Raw genomic sequence first — 21779 nt, forward strand, 5'->3', positions numbered from 1 at the left:
GTTCCGAGCTTTCGGAGCCTCCCCGATCTCTACGGAAGGGAGCACGATGATCGTAGCAAATTTCTGATCATCGTGCTCACCTTGGTTTATGTCGGAAATGCCCCGTTCCGCTGTTTCGGCGATGTCGACCCTGTAGAGCCTTTTTGGCTACTGTTTCTGGTTTGCGTGCATTGTTTCGACGATCCGAGGCTATTCCGATGCCTCCGGAGGTGAGCACGGTGATCGTTGATCAATGCTGATCACAGTGCTCACCTTACATTTGGTATCAGAGCCGGTTCACCAGCTGGACATGTGTGGCGAGTCTTGGCTGAGCCAAGATCTGGATGACGGGCTAGCGAGACGAGTCTCACATCGCCTGGTGATCTTGGGCTGTGTGTGTGATTGGACTGACAAGGACGTCAGGGCCTTAACGGGGGGAGTCTGTGATACCCCAATAGTCCCACATCGGATGGGAAAGGGGTTGTCATTGGGTTTATAAGAGACTTAGACACTAGTAATAATAACTGGGCTTAAGCATTTTGGGCCGGTGGTTGGGCCCAACGAGTTATTGTTGCTAGTGGGCTGGGTCGTTACAAGAAAAATAAAAAAATATAATAAAAGAAATTGAAGAAGAAGCAGCAATGGTTGCTTTAAAAGTATAAAAATAAAAATATAAGGATGGTAAAAAAAGTATAAGGAAAAAACTATAAGAATAATAAAATAGTATTTATAGTAGCACCAAAAGTGGAGGATTACAACCTCATACGGCTCATAGTACGACCAGAAATTACAACTGATTAAAATTTGCGGACTAAAACATCATGTGTCTCATAGTTTGAGCAAGAAAATATAACGCATTAAAATTAGAGGATTAAAATGTCACTCATCTTATAATTTGGTATAAAGTGTGTAATCTATCTTTTTTATATTTTAATTTTATTCCAGACGACAAAGTTTAATGTTGATTGATTTTGTTTAATTAGTAATGTTATTTAAGAAAAGAATATATTAAACTATTTAATAAATATAAGAATATCTAATTGTTAAAATTAAAAGTCGACTAAAAATATTTTGGATATTTCAAAAAATTTTAAATATGAAATTGATTATTCATCAGAATATAAATATGGCATTGAAGTTTAAAATTAAAATCAAAATAAAAATGTATAATTTTTTTTTGAATTATAAATCATTTTGAATCTGCTATCTAACCTTTTAAAAGTTTGTTTTTATTATCCAACCTTTCTACATGTTAGATTTCTCAATAATATTTTGACTTTAAAATCTGAATGTATCGTTTGGCTTTACAGTTTTAGTTAATATATTTCATGTAATTTTTGCAACTAAATTTATTAAAATAAATACTAATTTAAACTCTATTAATCTCTCTATTTGTTTTTAATTGTATGATTTATATCTAAGTGATCAATATTATAAGATCAAAATTTATGTTTAATACATATAATTTAAATTATTTAAAATTTTGATTAAATTAAAAATCTCAGTATAAATTATTGAAAAGAAAATAATTAAAAATAAAATTAAAAAAACTAGCCAGCCCCAACCCCATATGGCTGGGCCTCCGCCTTCCGCACTCTTGCTTACCACGTGGCAAAATAGAACTGTAATTTTAAATTAAAAGAAGTAGAAATTAAATTACATAAGTATAAAAATAAAAAANGTATAAATTATTGAAAAGAAAATAATTAAAAATAAAATTAAAAAAACTAGCCAGCCCCAACCCCATATGGCTGGGCCTCCGCCTTCCGCACTCTTGCTTACCACGTGGCAAAATAGAACTGTAATTTTAAATTAAAAGAAGTAGAAATTAAATTACATAAGTATAAAAATAAAAAAGGCCAATTTGCATAAACAATCCACTAGTTTTGCTCTTTTGCAAAACTGGGCCACCTTTTTCGATTTTGTAGATTCGGACCGATTTTTTAGTAAACTGACCAAAATACCCTTATACCTTTTCGCTCTCCTCTTTTTTTTCTCGCGTTCGTTTTTTTCCTCTCCCCAGGAGCGCGTCTGCTTCCCCCCCGCGGGCATGGCCACCTACGCCAACCTCGCCGAGATGTACGTCGGCGACGACGTGTCCCTAGTCTTCTATGCCTGGGTCTTTCCTAAGTGCGACCACGTCGCCATCTGCACCGGCACCGACACCGCCAAGCCCGCCATCCGCTGCCTCCAGGCCGCCGCCCGCGCCCAGGCCGCGCCCAAGCTCGCCGGCGGCGTCGTCGTCTGCGTCGAGGCCCACCCCATCCTCGAGCGGAGGTGCTGTTGGCCCTATCGGCGTGGACGACGACGTCAACAGCGAGGGTGGAGGAGACCGGACCGACGCTGGCGTAGGAGGAGCTGGAGGGGATGTAGTGGGGGAGGTAGGGGTAGAGAGTCAATTGGATTTTTTTTTTTTTTTTTTTTTTTTTTTTTTTTTTTTGGGTGCAGCGTTGGTTTGGGGGTTTGTTAGGGATTTCCTCCCCAAATTTGCACTATTTTTGGTGCAATTTTAGACGAAATGGTGCAATTTTGGGCGAAATTTGTACCATTTCTCCTCCTCCTCCTCCTCCTCTTCCTTCTTCCTCTCTACTCCGTATGCCGGCGGCACACTTGGGCCGGCTCGACTATGACCAGTCCGGCATGCTTGGCGTTCGGATGGCCCTCATGGTGGTCGCCGAGAATGACAACTGCGCGGCTGCTGCGGGCTTTTTGGACGTCGGCTTCATGCTCAGTTTCCACTGGATTGACGTCACGTTGCTCCGTCCCGCGCAACGGCTCGTGGCCGCTGCAGTACGACGTGCAGGCGGAACCGGTCCCGCTCGACGCCATGCATGCCATGGACGCCGACACCATGCAGGCGGTGGATGCCACGAAGGAGGAAGAGGAGGAAGAAAAAGAGAAAAAGTGTAATTTTTTTTAAAACAGTATAATATTTGTCAAAAGAGTGCAACTTTTGCTTCAAAAAGTATAATTTTTATTTCAAAGAGTCAACGTTCATCTTAAACATTGCAATTTTTTTGTGAAACAGTGCAACTTAATTTTAATAGTGCAACATTCATCTTGTTCTTCCATTTTCTCTGATTTTTGGCCTCTCGCTGCCGCGGTCCGAGGCGGATGGGGACAATGTGCCTCCGTGTAAGGACTGAGATTTTTGCAGTGTAGACTCTCTGTTGATGATGTTTATATGTGTAATTTAATTACATAAGCACTCGTCAAGTTTCAGGAGAAACTGAGCTAAAACGGAGAAGTTACGCGATTATTAGTTTTCACTTAAAGTGAATAGTAACTCGTTTTTCCGGAGAAGCCGCGGTGAGAAGTTGGCTTCTGGCTCGTACCGGACTCTGTTCATAGCAGTCCAATAGCTCGTTTCGACCGGTTCAGCTATTCTGGAACTAATGGCGCTGACGGATTTTGGTTTTGACGCACGGATTTCGAGAAAATCCAAAAATACATGTTTTATATGTATTTTTGTGTATGTTTCCTTCTATTCGAAGAAGGTTGGATTTTGTCGTGAATCCGTGGTCGATCAAGACGAAACGAAATCGCAGCTTTGTTGTCTCCGTCGTGCTGATCGCACTGGTGCAATCCGTTCGCAAATCTGACAGACGGATCTGCGGAGATCACGCGTTGATCGAGGAGAGGTCGGTAGTGGCAAAACGGTATTTTCGCAAAAAACGCGATATTTTATGTACCGTTTTGCGTGGGATCGCACGTGGAGGGGTGTTCGCGCGTTTTACACGCACTGTGAAGGACTCAGTTATAAATACTGAGGTTTGGTGGACNCAGGTTATTCGGTTTAGTTTCTACCCTTACTGTCCTGTTGATATAGTTTAGATAGTTTATATGGTTCAGTTAGCTGATCTTTATGATTGTTTGAATGTTGGTGATCTGGTTTTGGTGGATCTGGGGATGCTTTCGTTATTTATGCATGTAAACTGAGATTTGTGGATTTGGATATTGATTTTATGGATATCGGATTTTCTTGTATTTACATATCGTGGTTTTCTACCCCTCGAGGTAGTCGGTTTTCAAAATAGAGTTTCCGTGTGGAAAACAGTTTTCAAAAGGTTTTCAAATGGTTTTTCATGATGAATGAATTAGAGTTCAAAAACAAAAGCTTCCGTGTGGGGAGCACTTTTAAATAGGATGTTTGTTGTATTGTGCATTACATCATCCAGCGCCTAAGGAGTGCTTAGAGGCATGCATCATTCTAAGGATTGTTAGCTGTATGAAAATGCATATCATGCTTTGGTTGTTGATTGGTAAATGTAGATTGTGGTTGTGATCCTGTTGTATCGTTGGTACGCCGTGCAAATACAAAGGAGACTCTGTCCGAGTGGACAGAAGAACTTTGTATTTGTGGCGGGTCTGTACGTCACGTGGGCCAGGTTGGAAAAAAAAAAAAAATGGCACGTTTTCCGCAACTCTGTTTTAAAAAGGCTTTTAAAATCGGCCCCGGGGCGTGACACTCCGCTGCCGTCGAGGGGCCCGTCGGTAGACAGCCCGAGGCTAAACGCGACGGGGAAGGTTGTGTTCCAGAGTCTGGAGCAGAGCTTGAGCAGCCCTAGCACCTTCAACGGGGGGTCGCAGGTGAATTTGAGGAGGGGCTTCTTCTTCTCTCAGTCTCAGGAAAAAAAAATCTTAAAAAAAATCTTCTGAGAAGGGGGGCGGCGGCGCGAGGGGCGCTTGACGGCGAAGAGAAAAAAAAAAAGAAAAAGGGTCGCAGCGCGGCCTCGGCGGGGTCGGAGGCGAGGAGGGCGGGGCGTGCGCGTGCAGGGCGAGTGCGTGAGGGGCAGAGGTGGAGGGGCCGTTTCCGCCTTCGCCGACTTCTTCGGTGAGAAAAAAAAATCGCGAGAAAAAAAAGAAGAGAGAAAAAAAGTATAAGGAAAGTATAAGGGTATTTTGGTCAGTTTCTAGAAATCCGGCCTGAATCTGCAAAATCGAAAAAAGTGGCCTAATTTTGCAAAAACGCAAAACTAGTGGATTTTTTATGCAAATTGGCCAAATAAAAAAGTAAAAAATAGAACTGTAGTTAATTCCGTAAAAATAAATAAATAAAATTGAAACAAAGTAAAAAATAAAAAAAATCAAAGAATAAAAAGAATACAAATAAAAAAACAGAAGAATAAGTATAAAAATAAAAATATAACAATAATTAAAAAAATATAAAAATAGCAAATTATATTTGTAGCAGCAGTAAAAGTTGAAGATTAAAATATCATTATATACTTTATAATTCGAGCCAAAATTGCAACTAATAAAAGTTTGAAAACTAAAGAATTACGTACTTCATACTTTAAGTAATAAAACGTAATATATTAAAATTCGAGGACCATAGTCTCACGGATCTTATAAGTTGAAAACGTGTTATTATTCAATTAGTAATTTAATCGAGAAAAAGCTATATTAAATTATCTACAAATTTTAGAATATCTAATTGTTAAGATTAAAAATCGACCTATCATATTTTGGATATTCCTAAAAATTTCAAATATAACATTGATTGCTCATCAGACTATAAATATGATATTAAAGTTTGATATTAAAATTAAAATAAATTGTATAGAACTTTTCTAAACTATAAATCATTTTGAATAATCTATCCGACCTTTCAAAATCTTATTTTTACTATTCAATCATTCTATATGTTAGATTTAAAGCAATCAATAATATTTGGCTTTAAAATTTGAATACGTCGTTTAGCTTACAGATTTACTTTATAAACTTCATATAATTCTCGCAACTAAATTTATAAAAATAAATAATTAACTTAAACCATAATCTCTCTTTTATTTTTTTATTGTACAATCTATATTTAAGTTGCGAGAATTATTAATATTATAATTCTCGCAACTAAAATTATAAAACTAAAATTATATTTAATATATTCAATATAAATTATTTAAAATTCATGTATAAAAAATTATATATTTTAAAATTTTGTAATGAGTAAGAAGAATTAGATTAAATTTATAAAAGACCCCAATCTCCCGTGACTATATGGATGAGAAAAAAGAAAAAAAAAATTAAAATAAAAAAGTTAAAAAAATGGCCCATCCCTTACGGCTGGGGCCCACGCCCAGCCCCAACCCCCACCCCCACCCCACTCCTCTCTCGGCCACGTCGCTGTGGACTGGGAATTCATTATATACAATAGACAATAGATTTTGGAGAACAAAACCCTTTTCTTTTGAGCGCCTACATGAGTTCAGGGGCATTTAAATTGTCCGGAATTCATGTAGCTGATAGAAATAAGAAGAATTGGCTGATAAAAAAAGGATAAAAAAATGAGGGATAAATTAGATTTTTGGTCCTCAAACTATAAGGCGTATGATACTTTAGTTCTTAAATTTTAATTTATTATAATTTATGGCTCGAACTATGAGACATATGATACTTTTAGCCATCAAACTTTAATTTATTATAATTTTTGATTCGAACTATGAAACGTGTGATACTTTTAGCCTTCAAATTTTAATTAATTGTAATTTCTAGCTTGAAATATGAGGTACGTGACATCTTAGCTCTAGACTTCCTAATTTGTGGAAATATCTAAAGGTGTCTGTAGACTTGGTCGGGTCTAGGGTAGTTGATATGTGGTACTCGGGCCCTAAAAAGAAATGGGTAGCTAAAAAAATATAGATACCCTACTCATTCAATTTTAGGTCGGGTGCGGATTTGGGTACTCAAGTTACTAATATATTAATTGGTTTTATTTGAGCAGATCTGAGTAGTGACTACTCGCATACTACCCACTTAACAGTAGGTAAGAGTCGGATCTAGATCAAATACGAGTACCCATATGCATACACCTTTATAGACTTTATTAAACAGTCAATGTACAAACCATAAATCTTTCACTATAGAAAACTTATGTTCTAATGAGTTACACTGAACAATAAAATTCGTTCAAAAAAAAAAACAAAATATTCCAATAAAAAAAGGCACATCACTTTCCATAAGCACAAGAGCCATGAAGAAGTTATCATACTCCATAAAAAGTGCAAAATGATACGAACAAGCTGAATATACTAAGATATCTTGAGTGGATATGAACCATATACTACTTATAATGCACATGGGTCTAAAACACATGCACTTACCATAATGCAATATGAACCGTATACCACAACAATACACGTTGGACCAAAACTGCATGCATCTAGTATTATTATATAGTTAAAATACATACATAATTAGTCTGAAACAGATTGGCTAGGGTTTCACTAGGATAAAAACATACATAAACTCCTCATCTATAAGTGTATTGAAATTAATCCCTCAAGTTCAAATCTTTTTTATTTACTATCGTGTAGTTTATTGGGTTCAGGTTCAGGTTCGGATTTGAAAACTATTCCAGACCCTAACTATTAAAAGGTCGAGTTCTGATTGGGTCCAAGTCGGGTATGGATATAAAATATTCGGACACATATCCAAAATTTTAGTGGGTAAATTCTTTTACCTGTGTACTATTATTTTTTTATCGCGTCTGGTTCGGGTCCGAGTAGGGTCCTGGTAGGAACCGGGTAGGATATGAAGTATCAGATATTTGGACAGCTTTAGACATATCCTACTTGTTGATGCAACGGTAATTAAAATGCTATACTATTTCGACATTAGTAATCATCAATACTTATTTAAAAATTAGGTTGTAAGACTTGATTATAATACTTTAGAAAGTTCAAGGACTAAACTGTCAGTCGATCTAGAAATTGTAAATAATTAGAGTTTGAGAACTAAAATGCACGCCTCATAGTTTGAGCTAGAAACTGCAAGGGATGGAAGTCAGAGAACTAAAGTGTCACGCTCGTCATAGTTTGAGGACTGAAAGTATGATTTACCAAACGGTGAACAATATAAACAGTGGAACAGATTATTAGAAACTAAAGTTGTAAGAAGGTTCCTAAAAACTTTTCTAAATGCAATTTATTGGAGTGATTAGATGAGGATATTGCAAAGTCATATACTCAACGTGCACAACTTCAGTCCTGCGCCAACGAGAAATACAAAGAGGTAGAGAGCATTCAGAAATGTAAAAGGCGAATAATAGCATCATCAAATGGCACAAAAAAAGAGTCCAAATAGAAAAAATGAAAATCAGGAAAAGTTTTAGCTCAAAAACAACAAAGCAAAAAGGATTTGAGGAAACAGAAGGCCTCACATTTATTCCACAGGATGTGGGGGACTAATTGCGGGGTTTGCAAGTCACCCACAAATATATCATTTATGGTCCCGATGTGAGCACATGTAACACCCATACTTGAATTTCTTTATTTTGGTCCTTTTTCAATTGAATTTTGGACCTTTTCGTAAATATCAATTGTTGAAGGACTCGGCATCATATTATCACTACAAGAAAATGATTTATAAGTGACAGTAAAACATTGTCACTAAAAATAACAAATTTGTCACTAATAGTTTTAGTGACGATAAATATGGTCACTATAAGTTGTCACGGTAGGTCTTGTGGCAAATAAATTTTGCCATGGAAAAAAAAATATTGTCACTAAAGACAATATTTATGACAAGTTAATTTTGTCACTGAATGTTACCTATTTGTCACCAATAATATTTATAAAATGGTTGAACATAAAAAATATTAATATTAGGTGACAATATATGTCGTCACTAATAGTTAGTGAGTGACATCACTATCCGTCACTAAATATTGCATTTATGACGATGATTATTCACTACACACTAATATTTAGTGATAATAAAGTTTGTCACAAAATATTATATTTATAATGATAATATTCATCACCAATATATTTGTCACCATTATTTGTCACTATATTATCGGTCATAAAACCAACTAGTTTCAAACAACCAACTGAAATTATAATAAAAGCAAATTAACGAAATTTTTAAATTCTAATAACGAAAAGACATTAATATTCTCACATTCGTCATACAAAATACCTCCCAATATCTCCAATTTTTTAAGTACATGACAAATAGTCTTCAAATTCAAACTAAATGATTCAATCTAAAATAAGTACATTTGATTATATGGTCCACATCCAAAAAAATGATTGTCGAATACTAATACTATGTAGAAATTGCACCACTCATCCTTACCTGCAATGAATTAAAAACAAATATAATTAGACAAAATTAAAATCTGAAAGAAAGATAAAATAAAAAAAATATTGATGTTAAGAATAAGTATGATCTAAGTGGAGCTCCATTCTTTTTCTCAACGTATGCTCTTTTCTCATCTTCTAATAATTTCTAATTTAATTTAACAAAATAAAGCTAGAGACTAACTGAAAAATAAAGCAGCTTTGTTCGGTACCCAATATTGCTACTGTAACTTTTAATAAAAACCAATTATATAAAATCAAATACACGTTTATAACTTTTGGTCATTTGATAATTCAAAACAAACTTCTTTACTCGTTTGTTATGAATCACTTTTGAATTCTGAATATTTACAACAACATTTCATATTAGGTAGCCGAATACGATTTGTAACAAAGCAGCTTTGTTCGGAATTCAAACTTTAATCTTAACAAACAGCTTCTAACAAAATCAGTGTTTGAATCAAAACTCAACCCGAAACAGACTTGTATAGGTTCACAATGAACAGCTAATTAGAGCGATTACAGATGAACATGCACTGGTTACGGTGGGTGAGAAAATGATAGTGCAGCGTAGTACAATAATAGTATAAGTCGTTAAGACAGGCAAACTTTAATAGTCCTAATCACATGTTAATGAACGAAAGAGCACCAATTAACAACTTATAACCAATAGAGCCACTAAGTTTACCAAACATTTCAACTAAACAAACTAGAACAATTCAATAATGCCAATTTCAAAATTGCCTACAGTCTATGGGCCTTTGTACACTGTAACCTGAAATAGAAAAGGTTTGAAGTATACAAGAGAGACAACACCAGAACACTGCAAGAAAACTGGGCATTGATAACAAATTTTAAACAACAACAGCGGTTGACAGTTGAGCTACAAATACTATACCAATTTAGGTTATGTATATTAGGGGTCCTGTCAGCTAAACAAAAGACCTGTAAAAAGTTAAAAGAGTTACTAAATCAGGAAAAGGACTCGGAAGAATGGACAAAAATAGCAAGAAATTTTCTGAGAGGACAAAAGACTATTAGAACTAGCAGTGTAAAGCTGATATATCAAAACCAAGCACAAAATTCGAAAATAAAAGCAACAGCAGGTCCGCAACAATAACGAATCCTTTAGTTATAGCTAATGGCAACTAACAGAATATGGTTCCTCAAAATGAATGGACGTAATCTACATTTGGAGAGATTTTATACGTTTAAATACAGCTTTCTAATTAATAATATCTGATATAAGTGAAAGAAAACGTCATTATAAATTAAGAATAAAGCAAAAAACAAATAACATTCAGCAAAATAATTAGCATATGCGCTCATCAAATTCACCTAAAAACAGATGTCTAGAATGACAAATGAAACTAGCAGGATAAGATTCAACAAATAACCAGAATATATGCGCATCAATACAACTCAAAAATAGATGTCTAGAATGACAAATTAAACTTGTAGGACAGTAAAAGAAGATTCAACAATTTAACAATAATATGGGAACAAACGGCACCGGCTAAAAGGTAACTAATGTACGGCATAGTTTGATGACTATATGGCAAAAAGTACAAGCAGTTGCTTGGTATCAACAAATTGCATTACATACTTCAAGAATTACAATCCATGCTGATGTAGTAGTAACACTTGTTCTTTGCCCGTAGTTCTAATACATCTTAACAGATTTAATGGACTACAGTCCTACATTGTACTTTTTAAGCGCTTTAGTTTTCATCAATATAAACATACTTGTTTAGTTTCCTCCTCTTACAATTCACTAATTTTTTCCCTGATAGAATGTGTACACTGATCCAGATAAGATTGTGATCAATTGTTCAAACTTGATTTCATATGATCCACAATTTGAGAATCCACATCTATTTACAACTGGCTTTGATTTTGGGGGTTGAATTGATTTCTCCATAAAGATAAACAAGAATAAAGATTCTGCAAAAAATGGATGCTTATCCAACTTAAGGATACAATATTAGGAACTTCAAGTTGAGGAGCATCATGGAAATTAGCATTTGCCGGGTAGCGACGCAATAGAAATTTTGTAGAGGTATATGTGAGAAAAGAACAAAGATCGCAGAGAATCATTTTCTTTTCCTTTTTTTTATTCAAGTGTTGGCATATTTTCTTTTCTTAACGTTTTATATAGTAGAACCTAATGATATTTAGAAATAAATATGATTCAATGACTAATTATCCTGTTTCTGCAACTAAATATCTATTGATGAAGTCAGATGATGATTATATCATGGTTCATATGGTTGATTATATTTTCTGACAAACAAAGCTAGAACAATTGTACAAGTTAGTGTATTTGTATATAATCCAGGTATTTTGATTGTCCTTACTATGTCTAGCAGTCCCAATTCAAAGGCTAGCTCCATAAAGGTAATACATGTGTAAAATACACTATAGAAGCTTTCTTAAATTTTTAAAGGCCTGTAATCATTTAAAAATTTAAGCAAGTTCAAATTTGTTCTTCCTTCCAAATCTATGAATTCTTTCTCATGTAGCACATCTCGTTGACCACATTAATTGCAACAAAAAAGGCAAAAGAGCATTGCAAGTGCAACCAATAAGCAAGGAACAGAATTTGATCGGTACAGGCAAGTAATCTGGAATAAATATGATGTATTCACACACGAAATAAAGATAAAACACAACTAAAGAAGGTTGACAAACAAAAAACAACTTACCAAGAATAGCAATGACTGTCCTAGAGTCTGTAAAATAAGACCAAGAAGTTAGAAGAAATTATCTAGTCTTACCAGAATTAGAATTTACATAATGAATATAAATAGAAGTAAAAACCGATATATACTTGTAAAAAATGTGAGTGTATTTAAACAAAAATTAATTGAATATCAGTATAAAGTATGAACAGGAACAAAAGTCAAACAATTTACTTGGTGCAATCTATGTTCTTCCAGCACCAATTGTTATGTGAGTCGGTAACTTTAATGCCTTTGCTCTCTCCTGCCGGAAAATTAGAAGCTTAATAATTCTATAACATGGAATCTTAGGGATTTTGTACTTCAAAATGTAACTTTTAGACTGAAAAAAGGATGAAGGAAATGCTAAGTTCGTAGATCAAATCAAATTTGACATAAACCTGTCAAAAATAGAATTTCACCCGAAGAAGGAAATGATGAAGGAAAAAAGAAATATGTGTACTTAAACATTAGAAGATTCCAAAATAGCTCTTGAAAAGTGACAGGCTTTTGATACTAAACTAAAATGATTCTAATATAGAGCATCTTACCAACCTCTCAAAGGTAGCATAAGATTTCATTTAACATCACTCAAATACTCTATCGTAATCATTTTGTAAAAATTACATGCTTTTACTAATGAACTGAAAATGTTTACAACATGAGTATTTCTTTTCTTTTTTTTTTTTTTTACAACATGAGTATTTCAATGATGACAAATATAATACCATTCTACCTATTTGATTAATTAGCATTAGCCACAATCATGTCCTTTCTATTCATTTCTAGAATCAAGTATGTTCAACAGATCCACCAAATTGCCATTCTCGTGCTCTAAATGTTCCGAAGTGAAAGCTAAGAAGATTTCTTAATAGGTGCAACTTGGAGAAAGAGGACTCCAAATATGTCTACGGATTTTTGCATATAGCGTACTAGTGTGGCACATATAAGCTATATATGCTCTCTTTTTTACTTTTCTCTATCCTCTTCTGATCACTTACAATACAAATATCAGTTCATATGCAACAAACAGATTAGTAACCATACTTGTAAAACAAGCATTTCTTCCTCGCTTTCTATTTTAACCACCGCCTTAACTTGCCCACACATCTCCCACCTGTAAAGTGAAAAACTATACAGAGTGAGCAGAACATAGTAAATTCAAATGCTCCGAAAGACAACAAATTTTTTTCATATGAAAATGAAAAATTGCACGAGAAAAAAAAAATTCAGAGACTCGTAGAACACACTCATTAGGTAAAGTAGCCAAGCTACCTTCTCAATGATTTCGGCGCCCTCTGGTGGAATTTCTTATACAAAACCAGTATTGCATGGCTGGCCCAAAACACATAACAAAATTACAAAAATTATAAGGCATTCATCAGATATTTGGATGAAACCACTTTAAAAAAAAAAATCCAATTGAACAGTAATCTACCACATAACATATGAATCATCAAAAGACATCAAAATAACAGCCCAATTAATACCTGAGGATCATGAGAACCTCAACCAAGGCCAATCAACAAAACCCCCGTAAAATTCAGTATATTATTTTCAATTTCACAGAAACCCTAGAAACTAATCACAAATTAAGCTCATCAGCTAATTATATATATATATATATATAAAACAACAACAACACAAGTCACGTCAATTCTAAAATAAACCAATCAATTGAAAGAGAGAAAACCCCAAATACTTATAGATCCCGAGATCGGGGGTATCATCCGAGGAACTCGAGGAGCTGATGCTTGAAGCCGAAGTCGAGCCCCACGCGGACCTGCTGTAAGATACCGGACTTCTAAAATCATGAAGTTACGGTGTACATGAGGTTAGAAAGCCATTTGAATGGTTCCGGTGAAGTTCGGCGAAGTTCGGGAGCATTCGGGCGTTTCAGTGCGCGTAGGCGCGGAAACGGAACTCGAAAGGCTATGTTGGGCCGTGAGCTAAATCCGGCATTAGCGTGGGTAAGAATATGATGAAAACATGCTCGAAACCATATTTGGAGAGTCTCGGTTCGATTTGAAGTGAATCGAAGGTCAAACGAGCGAAAACGGACGAAAACGAGCGAAAATGCTGAAAATTTGGCTAAGTCCTTGAGGCTGGCTGGAATGCATACGGGGACGGGTCCCTCAGCCAGGGACCGGTCTCTCAGGGACCGGTCCCTCGTCCAAGGACCGGTCCCCGTAGCCCGAAAATGCCCAGTTCGGGCTGTTGCAAGAGAGGCATTGTTGAGGGACTTATATGCAATTGTTGCATGGGTTGAGTGTATAGAGTGGATGAAGACCTCTCTCTCTCTCTCTCTCTCCCTTACCGTTTCATCCTCAAATCCCTCCCTCTCTCTCTCTAAACGAAAGAAGAAGAAGAGAAGAAGAAGAGGAAGGAGAAAGAAGAGAAGAAAAAAAACAAGGAGAAGAAGATCAAGAAGGAGATCTTCATCCTCTCCCTCGTCTTCCTCGTGCTTGGAGCAAGCTTGGAGAGGTAAGCTTTGTTACCCTCTCATGATAGATCCTTAGATATGGGGTTTTGATCTCTAGAAATGGTTTAATTGGATTCCTAGCAAGCTTAATAGATGTTTAATGCTTGAATCTAGAGTTCGAATGGTGGATTTCGCCGTAGTGCAAACCTAGGGCTCCAAAATGGCGTTTTGATGTATATGAGGGTTTGATCTCTTTTAACCCTCTGTAAACCTAATTGGTAGGTAACAAAACACGTTGGGGAAGACAGTTCGGCAATCCGACGAGCCGTTACAAAGATATTGAAGAAACGGACGCTTGGAGCTTCGTTTCCGCCTGGAGGGCCGCGGCGACGTCCATAAATCGTGAAATCGGATCCCGAGCACCGTAGCAGCAAGGCGAAGACCGTTAGCACTTGAGACGGTGAAGCGGCTCGCTCTTGGAGAGCAACTGTGAGATCGGGCCCAAACGGGTGCCGAGTGCCGCGGGAGGCCGATTGCAAGTGTCGACGAGCAATCGGAACGCGTGTTAAGGTGGGTTGTGCTTACCAAAGCGACTAGGTCGCCTTTATGTCTAAGAAAGACTAAGAATCCATGTTGATGCATATAGATGTAAATGAAGCATGAAAATGATACATATTAATGTAAATGCCAAGTAGAAATGCATAATGATAAGATGCAAGTTACATAAGGCTAGATGATGCATGTTATAGAATGATGCAAGTAGCTAAACGATGCATGATAATAATGATAGGATGTAAATGCTAAGTAGATGCATATAACAGATTATATATGTATGCGAATAAGAATGAAATGCATGTTGATAACTCTTGAATGAGTAGAATGCTTAATTGGACAACTAGCTTGTGAATAGATCGAGTGGCATCTAACTTAGTGTTAAAGAACATAGGTCATGAGTAGACCTAGAATCAAATAGATCGAGTGGCATCCAACCTAGTGTTAATAAATATAGGTCGGACATAGTGATGTGGAACCTAGTGTCCGTGAACATAGGTTGAACTAGTAAACCCAGAGTTTTATAACCCAGGCTGTGGAATAGTAAACCTAGAGTGGCATTGAACCTAGGTTGTTTAGTGGTAGCGACCACTAGGATATTTTAGGTCGACAGCATAGGGTTGGCTATGGACCCTCGACCTGTGGAAGTGGATTCCGGAATCCCAGGACTTGTGCTATGCTAACCTTGGTATCAAGGCTAGGGCGTGTGCGACGATTTCGCCGCCGAGGTTGATACCAAGGATGGATTCGGGGTGAGCGCGCAGAGATCACCGCCCGGGGCTTGAACCATTGTCGTGGCGTGTGCGACGATGTCGCCACCGGATGGTTAAGCCAGCTTGTGGATTATGCCGCTGGAGTGACTTGAGCCATTGTTGGGTGAGGTGCGATTCGTTCGCCGCCAGATGGCCAAGTCAAGGGACTTGAACTAGTGTTCGGCGTGTGCGACGACTTCGCCGCCAGCTGGTTAAGTCACAGAGTGCGGCCAGTGCGCGGACTATCCGCGGATGATTGACTCGAGGCCGAGTCGGGTGGTTAGCTTGATTAGGTTAATAGAAACCTTGAAAGCTAGTGAGAAAGGTAAGAGCTAAGGTAATAGAAACCTTAGAAGCAAGTTGAGCTTGGATTGTGGCGAGCTAAGGTAGTAGAAACCTTAGAGTCAAATAACATGAGCTAAGATTAGCAGAGTTAATGTAGAATCAATAGATCTACTGAATGGTTGCTTAATTGTATAGAACTGCATAATATTCATATTGCACGTTGCGAGGCATGTTATCTGTTAGTTGCATAGTAACATTATGATATATATCTATGGATGTTTTTGGACTAACATGATTGCAGTGCCTCCTTGGACCTTTTGGTCGAGCTTTTCCCTTGGGTGGCCGTACCCACTGGGAACCATGGAGTTGGTTCTCACCCCACGTTGTTTTGGGGTATTACAGGTTCGCACGTGAGCGGCGCGGCGGCGCGAGGAAAGGGCGTAGCTCAGTAGATAGCGCCCTACCCAGAGAACAAGGTAGCAGTACCCTGAGGCAGTCTAGCTTAGGGGACTAGAGGGAAATGAAAAGAACACAATGTATCAAACTGTAATAAGTAAATAATGTAATAACTTAGAATGTATTTGGAGGAATCAAATGAGAACTGTGATGTAAAAATGTATGAATGTGAATGTATGTAATAACATAGGATGTGTTATGTTGTTGATACCTTCCTTATGCAATCTGTTGTTAAGTACTGTTCCTGGTTGGAACCTTTGTATTGTATTGATTGCGATGCCTTGAACGTACAGGGGAGACTCTGTCCGCAGTACAGGGGAAACCCTGTCCGTTCGGCGCTGTCGGCGCCACGACCTCGGCCAAATAGGCGGGTGGTCGTGGGTCGTGACACTTGCCGATGCTGACGCCGCCGCCGTGCTCGTAGTGTGCAGCGGCAGGGAGCGGCGAGGAGACGGATGCGCGGTGGGGGATCGGGTGCGCCTGCGTCGGTCGCTACTCACACCCGCCATTGAAGCTCCGCGGCGGCTCCCGTCCCCTCCGATTCCGCGTGGAGATCGCCGAAGATCTCTCCGGCGGCGATCACCGGAGATCTCGGCAGGAACAATATGAATGGGAAGGGTTTGGGAGAAAAAAAACGTCGGGATATGTCATTGGTATTAGGTGGGGTTGGGGAACTTAAAATACAATGTACAAAGACGAATAAATAAAAAAAGTGTTGGTATATTTTCAAACGTTAGTTGTGGTATGGTGGTTAAGAGGGATAGAGGATTTGTAAAGGTTGCCGGTTCAAGTCTCATTCACTTATTTTTTGTGACAAAATTTTTTTTTTATTTTGTAACTAAAGATTTTTTTAGTGACATACGAAATTCAAATCCGTAGCAAATGCATTGCTTTTTTGTAGTGGAATTATATGCCAAATTAAATACACAATTCCTAATTCCTAATTCCCTCTCTCTACTCATTTGTATTACAGCAACCGAACCCATCTCTCTCCCATGCGTCCGTACGCCCCTCCCCCGTATGTTCAAGCACCTGCATGCGACACACTCCAATCACTGTCGTCATCGCCGTCATTCATAGCTGCCACAGCTACATTCCTCATCTATCGATATATTTGTTTGCCGTCGACAACATCTTGTCGTTGTTGTCACCGTCTTTGTGAAGGTTTCCCTCTTTTTCTTCATTTTTGTATCTATACTGAATAGATCATCTGTCACGCCCCACGACCGCCCGCCTATTTGGCCGGGTCGCGGCGCCGCCAACAGACCGCCGAACGGATAGGGTTTCCCTTGTACCGCGGACAGAGTCTCCCCTGTACATTCAAGGCGTCGCAATCAATACAATATATGAAGTTCCAACCAGGAACACATTTCAATCAAAAATTGCATAAGGAAGTATCAAAAACATAATCTACTTGTTATTACAAGCATTCACATTCACTAGATACATTTTACATCATAATTACACATTACATTTAACTTCCAAATACAATCAAGCTTTTATTACAAATTATTACAATCTTATTTCTTTTCATTTTCTTACATCCCTAAGTAAAGCCGACTTAGGGTACCTCTATCTCTGGTGTCGGTGGTAGGGCGCTAACTACCGAGCTACGCCCTCGCCTCGCGCCGCCGTGCTGCTCACGTGTATACCTGTAACACCCCAAAACAACGTGGGGTGAGAACCAACTCTATGGTTCCCAGTGGGTACGGCCACCCAAGAAAAAAGCTCGACCAATAGGTCTAAGGGAGGCAACTGCAGGTTAGTTTAATAAACAGATATATATATATATATATATATATATATATATATATATATATATATATATCTATATCTTGATTATGCAACGAATAAAATCATGCATTGCCTCACAAACGTAATAANTTAATAAACAGATATATATATATATATATATATATATATATATATATATATATATATATATATATATCTTGATTATGCAACGAATAAAATCATGCATTGCCTCACAAACGTAATAATGCAATGCTATATGCAAATCATGCAATAATGCAACTATGCAACCAACTAGTAGTTCATTCGATACTACTTTCAATTCTGTTAACCATAGCTCATCCATTTGATATCTAAGGTTTCCTCTATCTTAGATTCTTGTCAATCACCGTTTTAATCATAAAGTTTCATCTACCTTTACAAGGCTAACCACCCGACTCGGTCTTGAGTCAATCGTCTGCGGAGTACCGCACTAGAACCAGGCTCGAGGCGATGGACGTCTCACATACACCTCAGCCCTAAATCCTCTCGACTGGGATACCAAATCCATAACTCATAATGCATACTTGTTGTACATTCATTTGGCTATGACCCAATCTTACCGGTTAACAATGTTAACCCGAATGACTCACAACCAAAATCCCTTAATAATAGGGGACTCGAACCTCCCTGGGGACCGTCTTCTGGGGGGACTTTACCACGCCCAGTGGTGACCAACTCCGGAGCGCACCGCCCGAGGGGGAGCTACCTCCCTCAAGCCAAGACTTATCGTGAGTATTAATCCAATCCTCAACTTGAGGATTCATAGCCATTTGTCACAATGCCATTATCATAATAGGTTTTCTACCTATTTATTCATGCCACTCTCTATGTCAACTTGGTCCAATGCCACTCTTGGTTAAACTATGTTTAACAACTATATCCTCTATGCCAAACAATGTCTCTATTGTCAATGTCACCTTGGTTTACTATGTCCAAGTCCAACTCTCACATTCACACAATTATAGGGTCCTAACATACGTGTCCATTATGGTTCTATCATTCTCTATGTTCAACTACGTTAGAACATGTCATTGAAAGCAACCAAGGTTCACATGTACTTAGTCCTATCAAGCATGAATGATACAAAATATGTATGCTCAAATACCATAAGTGTTTGCTAGGTTCATGACACTAGGTTCAAATGTCAATATGTATCTAATCCATATGTGCTAGGTTCATGACACTAGGTTCACACTATACTCGTTCAACCTATGTTCAAGATACAAGGTTTAATGCCACTTGATGTCGAATCTATGTTCTTTGACACTAGGTTCATATCATCCATGTTCAACCTATGTCCATGACTCTAGGTTTAATGCCACTCGATCTATGTGCATATATATATATGTCAACATGCCCATATCCTTTTCTTAACATTAGTATCTCTATAACATGATTATCAAGTATATCTTAGTATTAGCCACATGTTTACATTTAGCATTTCCATGATATGCATACAACTAACATTAACCAATGCTTATATTCTAGCATTTCTATACCACATCATTCATGCATTTATTTAGCATCCTTTACAACTTATCATTATACTTTACAACTAGCATGTTCTCTACTTTTTGTTAACATGCAAATGTCATTTATCTCATGCTTTTAACTAGCATCATTTATATTACATCATCATGCATTCTAGCATTTCTATATTACATCTTTAGCATGCATTTTCTTTAGTATTTACTACATGCATCCATCTAGCATTTATATGCATCAATATGAATTCACTTTACTTAGACATACAGGCGACTTAGTCGCTTCGGTAAGCACAACCCACCTCAAATCACTTTCCTATTGCTTGTCGACACTTGCAATCTGTCACGCCCCGGGGCCGATTTAAAAGTCCCCGGGGCCGATTTAAAAGTCATTACCATTTTTAAAACTCAGAGTCGCGGAAGATGTACCAAATTTTTTTTTTTTTTTTTTTTTTTTTGAAAAACCTGGCCCACGTGACGTACAGACCCGCCACAAATACAAAGTTCCTCTGTCCATTCGGGCAGAGCCTCCTTTGTATCTGCACGGCGTACCAACGGATACAACAGGATCACAATCACAATCTACATTTACCAATCAGCAACCAATTCATGATATGCATTTCCATACAGCTAACAATCCTTAGAATGATGCATGCCTCTAAGCACTCCTTAAGCGCTGGATGATGCAATGCACAATACAACAACCATCCTATTTAAAAGTGCTCCCCACACAGAAGCTTTTATTTTTGAACTCTAATTCATTCATCATGAAAAACCATTTGAAAACCTTTTGAAAACTGTTTCCCACACAGAAACTCTATTTTGAAAACCGACTACCTCGAGGGGTAGAAAACCACGATGCGTAAATCCATAAATACAAATCCGAGAACATAAGAATTCAAACATCCAAAACTGAAGATCCATAAACCCAATCCTCACAATTCCACAAATTCAATCCAGCTCACAACATTCAAACATCAAGTATGATCATCTAACTGAACCATATAAATATAACTAAGCTACAACAACAGAATAGTAAGGATAGAAAACTAAATCGATAACCTGGTCGGAAGCTCTAATCGACTGCTACGAACGTACGTCACGTTGCTCCATAACTCATCGCAAACAGCGAACGTGCCTTATTTCCCGACAGAAAACAAAGTAAGTGGGACGATGATCAGCAATCTTGCAGTATATCGTTACTTCCGATGAACGGGATCTCGGAAGCCTGAAAAGAAAGCCCATCAATTATAAGCCTATTGCTTGGCCGGAGCAACCATTGCCCGGCCGTGCTTCGGCATCGGCGCGCCCGGCCCTGAGTCGGGTGAGGGGAATGTAGAACAAGTGCTCACTCAGATCAGCGCTGAGCGCGGGGCGACGGCGGGGCAAGATGCTCGCAACGGTTATGGCACGTTCCAGAGTTTGTTTGCGGCAGGCGGCGGTGCGAGGAGGAGGAGGGTTTGCAGAGGCCGCAGGGGTGCCAGGAGTGCGCATCGGTAGCGGCGGCGCGCGGAAAGACCCGAGCTCGCTGTCGCCGAGCTTGCCAGGATCGCCATCGACTGCAGCGTCGGCTGCGGCGTTCGGCGACGGGCGGCTGGCGCGGGGAATGACGGCTACCGGAAAGTACTGCGAGAGTGCCAGCTGTGGCGGCGTCCAGCAAAAAGGCGCACTTGTCGGCCTGGCTCGGTTGGGGATACTGCAGGGTTGAGCAGCGGAGCGAGGAGCGCGGCTGTCGACGGAGCTCGCACGAGCGGCGACCCGGTGAATGGCCGGGAGGCATGCAGCCTCGCTGTGGCTCCTAACCGAGAAAAAAAGGGAATAAGAATAGGAGAGAGAAGAGAGTAGAGAGAGAGAGAAAAAGGTATGCCGCGGTGGGCTGCCGGCCGGGCTCAGTCGCGGGCTGGGGGTTGAACACGGGGCAGGGGCAGGTGAATGTGGCTGGGGCGCAGGTGAAACATAGGTTAGGTTTTTCAATTTCAAAACCCTAGAATAACTTATATACATAAGGCGTTAATCCGCGCGAATAAGTCTGCCAAACTCGGTAATGTCATCCGAAGTCCTCCAGGTAGACAAAAAGCAAGAATATAACCTCAGTGCGATTCTCACGCATGAAGGTACATAAATGTCGCGACTTTGCGAAAGATACGATTTGCCACACCGACCTCTCCCTATTCAACGCGGATCCTGGCAAGATCCTCGTCCAATTGCGAACGGATTGCACCAGTGCGATCAGCACGACGGAGACAACA

The 21779-nt window shown here is 38.6% G+C and overlaps 1 long non-coding RNA gene across 1 annotated transcript; it reads right to left on the reverse strand.

Annotated features, from left to right (window-relative positions):
• Positions 11981–13424, reverse strand: LOC109712199. The gene is made up of 3 exons (XR_002216793.1): positions 13061–13424; positions 12833–12902; positions 11981–12050 (listed from the first exon to the last, which is right to left on the reverse strand). It is a non-coding gene; the product is annotated as an uncharacterized LOC109712199 (long non-coding RNA).

The sequence above is a fragment of the Ananas comosus genome, linkage group 6, assembly GCF_001540865.1.
Source record: "Ananas comosus cultivar F153 linkage group 6, ASM154086v1, whole genome shotgun sequence".
Classification (NCBI taxonomy): Eukaryota; Viridiplantae; Streptophyta; class Magnoliopsida; order Poales; family Bromeliaceae; genus Ananas; species Ananas comosus.